Source organism: Rattus norvegicus, chromosome 2 (genome assembly GCF_021556685.1).
Source record: "Rattus norvegicus strain SHRSP/BbbUtx chromosome 2, alternate assembly SHRSP_T2T, whole genome shotgun sequence".
Taxonomy (NCBI): Eukaryota; Metazoa; Chordata; class Mammalia; order Rodentia; family Muridae; genus Rattus; species Rattus norvegicus.
The window spans coordinates 138,051,041-138,065,677 of NC_141535.1; the positions used below are offsets into that span (position 1 = coordinate 138,051,041).

General features: G+C 43.8%; 1 long non-coding RNA gene across 1 annotated transcript in view; it reads left to right on the forward strand.

Annotated features, from left to right (window-relative positions):
* The first annotated feature begins 1,582 nt into the window (after nt 1-1,582).
* Nucleotides 1,583-14,637, forward strand: part of LOC134485912 (uncharacterized) — a 45,805-nt gene continuing 32,750 nt past the window's right edge. Inside the window, exon 1 of the long non-coding RNA XR_015678041.1 lies at nt 1,583-1,747. This is a non-coding gene — a long non-coding RNA (uncharacterized LOC134485912). The remainder of the gene's footprint in view (nt 1,748-14,637) is intronic.

Here is a 14,637-nt window from a genome sequence, read left to right on the forward strand (position 1 = left end):
TCCTTCCCCTTCTTTCGGCTTCTCTCGTGCTCTACATCTCCATCCCAAACCTCAGTCAGTTCCTAAAGATCCCCTCTGTTCCAATCTAACTAATAGAATCCTTTCTTCAAATTTTTCCAAGGTTCTCATGTATCTGATGCCTTTGTTTTTCCAAACTCTACCCTACAATCTTCTGGAAAGTCTCATTACATTGAAAGCTGTGGCTTTCAAAAACATGGATCAAGCATCATTTCCAGTGTGAATTATTTTCCATAGGCAAATAATAATTCTCATAAATTTTTTCTCTTTACCTTTTGCGCGCATGCACGTGTGTGTGTGTGTGTGTGTGTGTGTGTGTGTGTGTGTGTAGGTTATAAGACACCTTTGTAAAGTCCTTTCTTTTTCCACCCTTATGTAGATTCTAGAGGCCAAATGCAGGTGACCAGGTCCCAGCAGCAAGCACCTTTATCTGCCAAGCCATCTTGCCAGCTCTGTCTTTAACTTGCACTGTGTTGGAGTGACAGTTGTGGTGTTTGTGGTCAGCAGCTTGAATTTCAGCTGTTCACTCACAGTGTGACTGTAGGTGAGGTAACCTTGCTCTGTGTTGCTTCTTTCTCACGACTAAAATGGAAATAATAGAGAGGTCTGTCTTAAAGAGTCCCTGTGGGATTGCATGAGTTAAGACGCATAAGATACTTATCATACGCTGGCATGATTTCCCCATCATTTCATCCTTTTTATCTTCATCGGTAAAATGATACACAGAAAAAGCAGAGCCGGGACAGCCACTTGTCAAATAAGTAAACCAGGAAAGGGATGCTTGATGCTTCTTTATGATAGAGTCTAAATTTAAATGGAGGTTATCCTTCTCCACAGCTTTCCCATGTAAATCAACGTGAGGTTTCTGATAGGTAATAAACATTTTCAGAGGTTTGCAAATATTAATCCAGGGACTGACAGACTGAGAACAATAGAAACAAATTTGGAATGAATTATTTTCATATCAAATCAAAAACCACACATGAGTTTGGGAGACACAGTTCCTTCATTTTAGTGCTGCCTATCGGGGAGATTACTTAATGAGCACAGTTGTTTTTAGCCGTCTCTTATGCTCCAATACCACCAAGCAAACCTACACCATAGCTCTGTGTGTGAGTGGTGGAGAGAGCTAGGCTGTGCAGAATAATAATGCAGATGTCACGAAGCCCAGGGAGGACTTTGAACCCCAAACCTAGCTGTCAACCAGAAAATTGCAGAGAAGTGCGCTAGCTTCTCTGTAGTCTGGGACTCTGAACCCCAGAGGAGTGCTCCCCCTAAACAGAATTTACTGAATCAATTGAGGCAGGCATGGGCCTATTTTACAGTCCAGCAGATACGCACTGTCATGTCAGGGACCACCCTGCAGAGAAAGCAATGACCTGTTTGTCACTCAACTTCCCTCATCGTACCGGAGAGGTTTCTCCACCCCCACCCCGGTGCTTTTTAAAGTAACATCGGTGAAACAGCTAATGAGGCAGAGGAAAGCAAGCTGGTCCCTTCAGGGCTGCTAATGACTCCATGCCTGGGAGCCTAATCAAAGATTTGTACATTTAATTGCTGTCAAGTCAGCTCCAACCACCTGCCATTTCTGCAGCACCTGAGCTCCCAGTTCGGTAGCCCCCGATCTAAATGAATCCATCACTGTTTCCGAAAGGCTGGAACACCAGGCTGCTGGGCAACCTTGAACCAGGTTTATCCAGGAGGGCAGAGACCGAGGGACCTGCCTGGGGTAAGAGGGGGTGGGTAGAGTGGGGTGTGTCACTTACTTCCTGAGGTTGGCCTTGGGGAAGACACCTGCTCTCTTCAGGATCTGATATCTGCTTTTCTAGGGGAAAGTGAAAGGAGTATGAGGGTGACTGAGGCCAGGGTGACAGGCAGGGAGAGGTGGCATTGGACCGAATTCTTCATAGTCAATGGGTGCCTTTATTCGGAAGGATGAATTATTCTGATGTGGACCAGTGAGTGACGAGGTTCCTTCTGGAGAACATGGTATTTACTTTATTGTCTTTCCCCAGTTCAGGCTGGAATGAGTGACCTTCTAGGCTCTTTGGAGATTTGGGAGAATGACCTTAACTGGGGCGTGGACTGGATTGTTTCAGTTGTCAAACAATACTTTAAACTCACTGAATTCTAACCTTGCCCTCGTTATCAGTTACAGGTACATCAGAGTTGCAGTTCCACCTGACTTTTCTGGCCTAGTTCTAGGATGGCTGTTCCAAATATGAGCGCACAGTCCAGTTAAACACACTCGTAGGCTCCGGCCCCCAGCAGGGTCCTGGTGCAGTTGACTTAAGGTTCAGTCAAATGACATGCGACTCAAACAAACTCTGCAGATCCCACTGTGGAGCAGGGTGGGGGATGGTCTTAAAGCCTCTGCTTTGTGAGCCTGGCTCAGCCCTAGTGGGAGGATGAGGGGACATATAGTGAGAACTTGACCGGCTGTGTCGGCCTGAGTTGGCCAAGGAAAAGCCTCTGGCCCTGGGAACTGAAGCAGGAGAAAAGATCTTTCCCTTCTTCCCCTCCCTACATTGGCTAAAAATCATGTGTAACTGAAGGGGGTGACTTGAACGGAGCCAGTGGCTGGGCAGGAAGAGTGCTCTGCCACAGAACCTCTTTGGGACTCGTTTGGGAATTTGTTCTCCAGGGCAACCATGCAAGCGTATTCCAGGACCTTGGTCCTTTAAACATAGTAGGACCCTAGTCCAGTAGGCGTGCTGTCCACCTGCCTTTCCTTCCGCATTGTAAGAAGGAGATTGTTAATTCAAATTTACAAATAAAAATACAGGTGAATATTCTCATATGCTTTCCATTCCCTTGACAAAGAAAAGAAAAAGAAAACCAAAATCAAAACAAACTGACAGCAAAGCAGAGGAGGGAAGCTGTCTGCAACCACCCTCCCCAGGAGCCTCCCATGGCAAGTGTTTGGTTGGGACAACTGTAGAACTGGACCTCTTTGTCTTTTTCTTCCTCTTCCTCGTCCATGAACAATATTTCTTAGACATAGCCTGATTTGCAAAGTAGGTGAGAGATGATAAATACTTCTACCCTTTTCCTTTTCCTTAACCTACTGGTTCTGGGTAGCCTTTGACCCTGATCTGCAGCGGCATGATAGTTTAGGACCAACTGTGATGGAGTTACAGTGACTGGCTTTGTCCTAAGACTTTCTGTTACTTGCTGTTTTTTTTCTGTATTTATTTGTCTTCCTCTACTCTCTGTAGCTATCACCATGTCCCAACAAATGCACATTCGCTTTGGTTCCCCTGTTGTTGCCTTGACTATCTAATCAGAGGCCCTGGAAAGCGTGTATGATAACCTTACTGGAAAGCTAAACTAATTTCTAAAAAAGCAAACACTGTTTGATCTGCCAGAGAGATGGAAAGATACTACTGCTTGTTATTCACTTAGCTCCCTGAATCTTTCCCCAGAGGGCTTAAAATCACAGAAATAAGGTACATTCATTTGTTAATCACCTTTGGAATTTAGGTCTATATTTTTCTCTGACCTGGGGAAACAGAACAAAAGAATAACTGTTGGTCTGATAAGCTACCAAGTATTGAGCATGTATGTGGGTGTTGTACGTTTTCATAGGAATTGTCATTGGCAGTCTTCCACACACTCTTCAATCCCCCAGAAGTCAAATGCCCCAAAGAGACCCTGGCCACAGATCCCGTTCTAATGAGAGCAGTTTTGGAGAGCTCATCCACAGTCCTGGGCCATCTTTTCTGCAGAATCTATTGTGCTTTCGATCAGATTTGGATCAAGTCAAGAGATTCTTACTGCTTTGCCCTTAGAACATACAGTCAAGGTGCAGACACACCCACAGGTTAACTCCTTAAATTGCTGCTTCTTGGGATGAGAAGCAGGTCATGAGGGCAATTGGGCTGCTGTGTTTCTTACAGAGTCCATGTGCTTTCCTCCTGTTGCTCCCATAGAACCCAGGGCCATGAAAGATTAAAACACCAGGAAGCACATCTCTCTACTGCTCTTACTTGTTTCTATGTTCATATGAGTTGGACAATTGCCTCTGATGTGGAAGGAATTCTGGCCCAGAGAAGCCTTTGTTTTCACCCTGGAAGTCTTTCCAGGAAAGGTCATGCTGGCAGGTTCCCCCTGGAACTTAGGAAGAAGTCTCTGCTCAACCAGGCCAAGACCTGAGAATCACCATTTCTGCACTCATCTCACTGAAATGCAAAGGACAATAGTGGCGCCAATGGAAAATGTCCTCAGAAAAGCTCGAGTTCCTCACAAGTGTAGCCTGAAAGAATGACAGAAAAAGTCAAATACTTTAAGAAATTTAGTCACAGCCATTTGTGTGTTATTTGTCTGCAATCCTTGCACTCAGGATGCTGAGAAAGGAAGGTTGTTAGCCCAAGGAGAAAGAGGAGGAGGAGGAGGAGGAGGAGGAGGAAGAGGAGGAGGAGGAAGAGGAGGAGGGGAAAGGGAGGAGGAAGGGGAGGAAGAGGAGGAAAGGAGGAAGGGGATGAAGAGGAGGAAGAGGAGGAGGAGGAGGAGGAAGAGGAGGAAGAAGAAACACAATAAAACATTCAATCCAGCTCCCTGAAACCCAACCCAACTAAACAGAACTAACAAGTAAAAAAAATGTAGTCTAATTTAAAATGTTCTTGAAAAAGCCAGCCACTTATTAGAGGTATCTGAGACCTTTCAAAATAGTCCAATGGCCAGTGACAGCAGTCTGTCCTTGGAGGTGCGTCTGCTCAGTGGAGCTGTATAAAAACTGGTGGAGAATAGCTCAGAGAGCACTGAGACACACAATTGAGAGTGTGGCTGGCGTCCTTTAAGGCTCTTGGACTCCAGAAATTCCACTGCCTCTCTCTCTTGCACTTACCGGTGGGCAATAGGCAAAGTTGAGGTTTTTGGAGAAAGCAAGCATGGAGGTTAATAATAGGGACAATGTGGGCAGATGTAGGTCACTTTTGTCCTTTATTATGTCCCTCTGACACATACTGGTCTACCTAAGAAGTGGGGACTGAGTGTGGGCTGCAATGTGAATACATACAGCACATGGCCATCCCCATTCCCGTTTCCTCCACCTTCACTAGGCCCCCATTCCGTGTTCCTGGGCCTCAGTTTTCCCCATAGGCACAAAAAGAACATTGGAAAGTGTTCAAACAGAGGTGTGTTGAGAAGATGCCATGCGTTTTGTGCAAGTATCACAGAACCACACTAGACTCTTAGGCAGTGTGCCAGAGAGAGAGAGAGAGAGATGAGAGAGGGTCTGACTGACTTATCAGTAGTCACTGCAAGCATTTCCTCTACTGTGAATGCCCTGACATTCTGACCCTGCTGCTCTGAAAATTTCCATGACTGTTCCTATGCCAACCCAAAACATGACATGACCTGTGCTTCTTGTGCAATAGAGAAGTGGGGTCTGTCACACCAAGAGGATGTGTGTGACATTTGATTGATTGTTCATTCTTTCCTATGGGAAAAACCTAGCAGTGTTCATAGCCACCAACAGAACTCTGTGAGACCCTGAAATGCTTTGTGGATGTCCAACTTCCAATGTCTTCACGGTCTCACGTGTGTGTAGTGTTAGATAACAGGGACAATGTGGGCAGATGTAAGCCACGTCTGCCCTTTATTCTGTCTCGCTGACACTTAGTGGTCTACCTATGAAGAGGAACTGGGTGTGGGCTGCAATGTGAGTATACCCAGCACGTGGCCATCACCATTTCCGTGTTTCCTCCACTTTCACTAACCCTGCATTCCAGGTTTTGAATGCATCAGCACATTTGGGGAATATTGGGCAACTCACCCAAAAATTCCAAATATCTAAGTAGTTTCACTGTTTGGTCCAAACATACCAATGCCTCCCTGGAGCGTCTCATTGTGAATCAGATATTTGGTTTTATGCCACCTGGCCTGACAACAAACAAAAACTCTATATTTTCTGTTTCTTTTTTTTTTTTTCCAAAAATTTACCATTTTCCCCAGTGTTCACTTTTATAGTGAGATACACACACACACACACATACACACACACACACACACACACACACACACACACACACACACACACACACACAGTACTAGTTATTTTGTTCTAGTGATGGACTCAACAGAAGGGAGATGAATGTGGTTCATCTCAACACCAGATGAACATGGGTATCTCAGAAGCCTTACATCCCAGTTCAGTCCTTGGTGCTCTCTGGCCAAGTCACATTCCTAACTACAAGGATATAATCCTATTTAGAAAGTTCTTTAAAAGGCCAACCACATGGAATGCTGAGAAACTAGATATTGCAGTATCCATTCACTCACAGAACATTCAGATATCTGCCCTTTGCCCTAGAGGATCTCCACCCATGACATTGATTAGCTTCCACCCTACCTCTTTACCATCTCAATGTACACTATTCATGACGTCTAGAGATCCAGTTTGAACTGCTGTCTGTGTCCCTAGAACATCTATCAGCTTGCCTAGCTGGGTCAGATAACCCACCCCTGACTTCTTATTCAGTTAACAATATAATCATTCCCACTTGAAAACAACTACCTGAATATGTATAGGGGTGTCTTAGTCAGGGTTTCCTTTGCTGTGAAGAGACACCAGGACCATGGCAACTCATATTTTTGGTTGTGAGACTAGCCTATAACAGCTGAGCCATCTCTCTAGCCCCAAGACAAATCTTGTAAAGGACAACATTTAACCGGGGCTGGCTTACAGGTTCTGAGTTTCAGTCTATTATCACCATGGTGGGAAGCATGGCGGTGTCCAGGCAGGCATGGTGCTGGGAAGCTGAGAGTTCTACATCTTCATCCAAAGGAAGCCAGGAGCAGATTGTCCTCCAGCCAGCTAGGAGGAGAGTCTCAAAGTCCACTTGCACAGTGACATACTTCCTCTAACAAGGCCACACCTCCTAATAGTGCCACTTCCTGGGTCAAGCATATTCAAACCACCACAAGGGATTAAGAGCAACTATATGATCTCAGTCATTCATACTTTTCCCTTCATTTACAATAAAAAGGTTTAAAAATTCTCCAGTCATACTTTTGAAGGAATGATATATACTAAAATGTATTCTTCTTGGTATACAGATACTTAAAATTTAGGGGATATATTATTGTGTGAGCATCTGCCATGATCAAATAACAGAACAGTCCCATTTCATCCCCAAATCCCCTATGCCTTTTTAAGTCACGATCTGTGGCAACTTTATTCTAAGCACTGGTAACTCCTTGCTGGATTTCTGCCTTTTCTGCATCCCACTCCTGTGTAGTCATGCAGTGTGGAGGCTCTTGTGTCTGCCTCTTTTCATTTAGCTTAGCACACATGAAGTGAATCTACGTACCGACCATTGGTTCCTCTCGTGTCGCTCAGTATGTCCACTGCACCAGGGTGTAACAGTCGACAGGCTTCCGTCCACCAACTGAAGGAGATGAACGTCCTTCCCATTTAGGTGAACACAAACAAAGCTAGGAATGTTAGTGTAAAGAATTTTGTGTGCGAGTTGGTTTTAAGGCATTTGGTCTAAGAAGCATGTGGATGTTTTAGCTCCTGGTGAGTGCTCGGAGTCTGACAAACTTAGGGAACCCTTGGGAAGAAGAGAGAGAATCTTTCCTCAGTCAGTCGCCACTCAGGCCCAGACCTGTCAGTTAAACATGTGCTAGTTGCAGCAAGAGGCTGTTATTTCCACTGAGGACATTCGAGGAGTAGAAACTAAAATTAACTCTCTTTCTCTGAGGCCCTGGGGAAGAACATAAGTGGATAATGGCAACTGTCAACTTAGTGGGCCTAAGGTAATCCAGGTGGTACAGTAATACTTTTATGGATTGAGCCAATTCCCAATGCAGGCCACTTCTGTGTGCTGGCAGAATTCCTCTTCAAATCACGGACAAATGTTCTGTTCTATTGCTGTGATGTAACACCATTTTTTGGCTTAAAGCTCCGCTTTGTAGTTTATCACTTAAGGAAGTCAGGACAGGAACTCAAGCAGGACAAGAACCTGAAGGCAGGAGCTGATACAGAGTCCATGGAAGGATGCTGTTTACTGGCTTGCTCCTCATGGCTTGTTTGCCTGTTTTCTTATAGATCCTAGGACCACCAGATCAGGGGTGGCCCCACCCACAACAGGCTGGGCCCTTCCCCACCAGTCATTAATTAAGAAAATGCCCTACAACAGGCTGATCTTCCGGGGGTATTTTCTCAAATGAGATTCCTTTCAGATGACTTTAGCTTGTGTCAAGTTGACATAAAACTAGACAGCACATGTACTTTAAAGCTAGAGATTAGTAGAGAGCCTCTGAGTAGTGTTTAATAATCTCTTCATCTTCATTAAGTTCCAATAAACTTTTCTCACTAACTTTGGCGATAGGGAGGTATCCATGTTTCTTGGTTAACATAGTTATATCAAGATTCTCTTTCCTCCTCCTCTTCCTTCTCTTCCTCCTCTTCCTTCTTTCTTCCTTTTCTTCCTCTTTCTCCTCCTTTGACATGCTGAGGCTTGAACTCAGGGTCTTATGTGGATCAGGCAAATACTTTGTCACTAACCTATAGCCCCAGTCTTTTTTACTTTTTATTTTGAGACAGGACTTTGGTAAACGACATAGGCTAGCCTAAAACTGCAGGATCTTGGTAAATGACATGGAATAGCCTTAAACTGTAGCCTGGGCTGGCCTTAAACTTTTCATTGCTTTGCTTCAGGCTTTTGGATCACAGGTTCTTAATACCAGGATAATTCTTAATCCTTATTACAAATTTCAGGATTACCACCAACTCATCCTGCCTTCTCTCTGCACTCATAAAAAAAGGAGAGTTCTCTTAGTGACATTCAGCTTAGCCCCATATTACTGTTTGACTATGAAGTATCCCTTCAGGGTTCATATATTAACTGGGATCCCCTCTGGTGACTGTGAGAGGTGATTGGATCAGGAGGCTGCTAACTACATCAATGTATTGCATGGGTCTGGTTGAGGAAAACAGGTTACAGAATGGAGGGCCCTTTGAAGAGTTTAACTTATCTTTGTATCTTCCTCTTTCTCTCTTTCTTGATTGTCTGAGGTACAAGGCTTTCGTCTACTGCCTGTTCTCTTGCAGTGTGCTCTGCCTTCTCACAGTAATGGTGTCAAGTGACATCCGATAAAACTTCTGCAGCTGTAGGCCCCAACTCTCCTTTTCTCCGGAGTGTCAGTTTTCTTTGACAGTTTGTCTTAGGAGTGGAAAATGAACAAACGTATGCTCAGTGGTTCAGAACCTGTGGCTTGCGACCCCCTTTCACAAGGGTCACGTGCCAGATACCCTGCACGTCAGCCATTTACGTTACAATTCATCACGATAGCAAAATTATAGTTGTGAGGTAGCAATGAAATCATTTTATGGTTGAGGGGATCACCGTAGCCTGAGGGACTGTATAAAGGGTCTCGGCAATAGGAAGGTTGAGAATCACTGGTCTGGAGTCTCGTCCAGCCTCTCCGCCTTATCACCACCCAGCATTCCGCCTTATCACCCCAAGATGTAGGGTTCAGTAACATCTCACCACTAAATATTCTCACTCCTCCATGGTGTGTTTATTATGGGTGTGCTCGTGTTGAGCCATAAAAAAGAATCCATTAGCTCTATTTTAATTAAAAATGTATGTAAAAAGGATTATAGAACCTCAATAACACATGCCTTCAGTGTGGATGTGCTCGAATGATGAGTGACTGTAATTACCTTTGAACAGAGTTCAAGAGAGAGGAATGTGTAGGCAAAAGCTGTTGCTGTAAGTTTATAATGGGCTAAGAGTTTACTATTTCAACTCTCTGTGTATTTTTTGTGATATGCTCATTTTTGAAGCATCATTGCAATGTCAAAATGTGTTTTTACAGAACTAATAACTTAAAAGAGCAGCATCGAATAAAGCCCATGAATAGTGTGAGAACTTGTGACTATCGATCACTAACTTAACAAGTGGATGACTTTGGTTTATTAGTAGCCATGTTGGGAGGTACTAGATCGTGAAATAGTCAAGTTCTCTTGAGCCACAGATGGATATTGTGATCTTAATGAGATGAACACTGTAACAGTAGTAACCGCAGTACTGACAGCTAATGTTTCATGAGCACAGCGGTTAAGATATGCCAGAGTTGGTCTTCTTTGTTTAGGAGGCAATCCCTAACTGGATATCTCTGCTCTAACATCTCCTTGCTGTGCACCAGTTTCCAGCCATAATGCATAAGTGGTGGGTCTTTGTCTGAAAATATAAATTTCTAATAGTTATAAATAAATAACAATTATAAACACATTATTGATAAGTTCTATTGCTTGTCGAAATTATAAACAAAACCACAGACTGATAACAACTATAAATAAATAATTGTTATTAGCCATCAGAAATGTATAGGATACTGAGGCCTACCTGAGAAGCTGTGGGCATTTAACTTATAACAAGACAACATGTAACAAAATAGGAGCCAAACACACAACAAAGTGTTTGCTGCAGTCATGGTTGTGTGTGTGCATGTGTTTGTGTGTAGTCAGATTTAACAGATGTTTAAAAAGTGAAGAATTCTTATTTATAACGGCATACTAAGACTGAGAGTGCTCATCTGTAATCACATATTGGGCTATGAATGAAGCACTTAAGATGACACCTATCCCATCCCTATGTGAATGTCAATTTCTTCACACGACAAAGAAACGACTGAGCCAGCAAGATGAATAAAAAGGTATGTTGAGAGAATGGGAATGCATCTCGAGTGCCTTGGGATAAAAAAGACCCAGAAGACCAAAAGTAAGAGCATCCTTAAGTACTCCTTATAATTCCAGTCTAGACAATTAGACACCCGGCACATTCTCGAAAAATGGGAGTTCACGATGGACTAACAGAGTCCAGATCACACGCAGCTTTATTTGTCTTTGTCACACAGACAATACTGTGAAGATTTTGAAATGCGTCACTTGCAAGTGTGAAGAGAGACATTATGAACTAGCAATCTGAAAATTTGAGGCACCAAAACGATGGACAAACAAAACAGAGCAGAACAAAACAAACAAACAAACAAACAAAAAAAGCCAGCAACAAGTAAAATGAATGTAGATAAAGCAAAATAACAATTAAAATCAATAGAAATAAAAAATGTTCTTGTCTTCTGGAAATATAAACTTCAGTAGGCAGGCTAGAGAGATGGCCTAGTAGTAAAGTGCTTGCTACACACACGTGAGGACCTGAGCTTGAACCCCTGGAACCTACTTACACTCTGGGTGCAGCCGTGTGTCTGTGTTCCCACTGCTGTAGAGTGGAGAAGAGAGGATCCCATGTCTTACTGGGCATCAGGTCTGGCCGAATCGGTGAGCTCCAGGATCAGGGAGAGACCCTATCTCAAAAAACAAACAAACAAACAAAAATCAAGGTGGAGAAGAACTGAGGAAGACACATGATGCTGACTTCTGACATCCACATGCGCGTCCATGTATGTTCAAGTATGTCACATGCACAGAGGGAAGGTCTGTGGCTGGTGATTGTCTAACTGTAACAAACAGAAAAGGCAGAAAAGTCAGAGTGAGGCAGCCTCCCTCCTCCTCCCCCCCCTCCTCCTCTTCCTCCTCTTCCTCCTCTTCTTCCTCTTCCTCCTCCTCTCTCTCTCTCTCTCTCTCTCTCTCTCTCTCTCTTTCTCTCTCTCTTTCTCTCTCTCTCTCCCCTTCCCCCCAATCTGTCTCTCTTCTCTCTGGTTGTCCATCCACAATCCTGTAAACTGACCCTCTCTACTTGTTCCTCTGCATGAAAATTGATGACCTGTTGGCCCCAGCTTCATTGTCTTATCATTTATAACTTCACCACCATCGGACTCTACTCTCCATGGGAATTATGGGTCAAGAAAGAAGATGCTCTGGTAACCTTGGCTAGAGTTAGAGTTGAGATGACTCAATCAACCATTGGAATCACTTGACATTCCAAAGAAGGCCCGTGTGAACAGCAGGGAGAGACAGTGAAGTTCTACTGGAGAAGATACATGTATAGAATGGGAAACCAAGACATTTAAGCAACTCATAAAAACAAACAAAACAACAAGCAAACCTGGGTGGGTGCAGGTTTGGCGATGTATCCCTAAGAAAGTGAAGTCGTAGCTACAGGAACACTGTGGTTGGCATGTCAGAGATATTTCATCCAGGGAGATCTACCAGGAGATCACATTATCTGCCCCAAATATCTCATGGTAACTGAAGAGTGATTAGCTGGGAATAGCAGGTGTTTACGAATTGTAATGGTTACCTAGTGGGAGGATGTTACTATTTCCTTCGTTTGTCCCTCTCGCCCCTTCCCCTTCTTTCATGATCTCCTCTCTCTGCCACACCTCTCTCTGTCCTTCTTTCTTGCAATAAGCAGGCCAAGGCCAGCCCAGCAGTGCCGCAGCCACTGAGCTTGGCCTGCTGCTAAGTGGAAAATATAAAGGATCTAGTTTGACAGGGAAGACGAGTTTCATTTCTATCAGATATGGAAATTACGGGGAACATATTCTGGCTTGGTATAAGAAAGATTTAATCAACACTTAGCTGTGTGGAGAAGTGAGTTTCCCATCATGCAGGGTATTCAAGCATACACACAACTATCTGTTAGTTCATAAAAGAGAGACTCTTGTATTTGCCTAGAAGCTAGAGTAGATGACCTTTAAAATCTCAACCAACTTTATGGTTCTGTAGTACTGTAATAGAAAAAAAAGGGGGGCTACTTATTCAACCATTGTTGACATCTCTCTGTAGATTTTAAATACCACTGTGACATATACCAATAAATTAAAAACAAGCAGAGAAAGGGAGTAACTGCACAATTTTCTGTGTATATTGATAGCTATATATTTACCGTGTATACATTTCGACGTGAGGCTGTTTATATCTAGAACTTTAGTTGTTATTTCGGAAATCAACACATAGCCTTTGACGTAGTTGAAAATGTTGGGGACTCTGACCCAGTCAGACCTTGTGCTTGTGTATAAATAAGGGATGCTGTGTGTGTAAATATAAAGGAAGGGCCCTGGTTTGTAGTCGAATGATTACTATTTTCCATTTAGCGTGACATCTATTCTATTACTGCAAAGTAGTCATTTCTAAGTCTTTTGCGAGGCAGCGTCTCCGAAGGAAGTCAACTATCAATCTAAGTATACCATAGTATGTAAACAGATTGATGAGTTGCTGGATCGCTAGCACAGGGACCATATGGAACTGCAAATAACGCTCGGAGGAGCTGGGGATAATTTTAGCGTTTATGAAAGCTGAGGACTCGGAGAAGCAGCACCGTCTTTTGATTAAACCTCCCAACACTTCTGATTTGGCTCTCAAGGCTTTATGGGGCAATTAGTATTCTGTACCTTAAAAATAGAACTTGATGGATGGCTTCTCTCCTAACTCAGGATTAATGAACAATCTGGGTGTCCTTTTGGGGAGAATAGAAGACATGGGAAACGTTTGTGACCCAAGGAACTTCCTTAGCTATTGTATAGATATGAGTAAGCCTATTAAAGCTCCCTCTCTCTCTCTCTCTCTCTCTCTCTCTCTCTCTCTCTCTCTCTCTCTCTCTCTCTCTGTGTGTGTGTGTGTGTGTGTGTGTGTGTGTGTGTGTGTGTATTGGGATTAGGTGACCAGGTCCTGGGGACTCTGACAAATGTCAAGACTTTTAGAGTAAATCTCTGCATCCGAGAAAAGCCAGTGAAGCACCATCCAGCTGATACTGGCTGCTTCAGGTATACCGTGAGAACCACTGAGGCTCTCATTAAATATGGATCCCTGAAGTCTGACCTGAATTTTCAAAGAAGAAATAATTTCCTGCAAGTTCTTAGAGGGATCTCCCGGAAGTCTCTGTGCAGAATTCTTAGGAAACACTCTCGGGGCATCAGTCATCCACCAAGTAGACCTGACTGTGGCCGAGTCCACATAGCATCATCACCTAGGAATGAAGCTCCTAGACTCTCAGCTTGTCCTCCAAAGGGTTAGAAGGCCACCCCTCATGGATAGCTCTGCAGTAAGCGTCTTGGGCCCTTCTGGGGATTTGATGATCACGTGTCTTCCACTGGGGTGAATGGGTGGCTAGCACTTCTCCAGAGACACTGGGAGCATCCCTTGAAGGAAGTCCAGGAAAAACAAGAGATGCACACATACCCCACTGAGGGCTCAGGCACACAAGGGCTGGCTGTCCCGCCTTTATAGCATCAGCTCCCAAATGACTCCTCTTCTCTTTAGAAAAGGTCAGGGAATGATGAGAACCCAAAACATTGAAATGTCCCACTTTATAATGTTCTGCTCACTATGTTTTTAAATAACATCTTTTAAAAGATTTATTTGTTTGACATGAGTACACTGTAGCTGCTTTCATACACACCAGAAGAGGGCATTAGATCCCATTACAGACGGTTGCTGGGAATTGAAGTCAGGACCTCTGGAAGAGCAGTCAGTATTCTTAACCACTGAGCCATCTCTCCAGCCCCAGTGGAATCCTTTTATAGCATTAAAAATAAAAGTATTTGGGGTAGGTGAGATGACTCAGCAGGGAAAGGTACTTGCTCCCAAGCCCGAAGACCTGGGCTAAAAATTTTCCTCTAATCTCTGTATATCCACGTGCACGCACGCGCGCGCGCGCGCGCGCGTACACACACACACACACACACACACACACACACACACACACA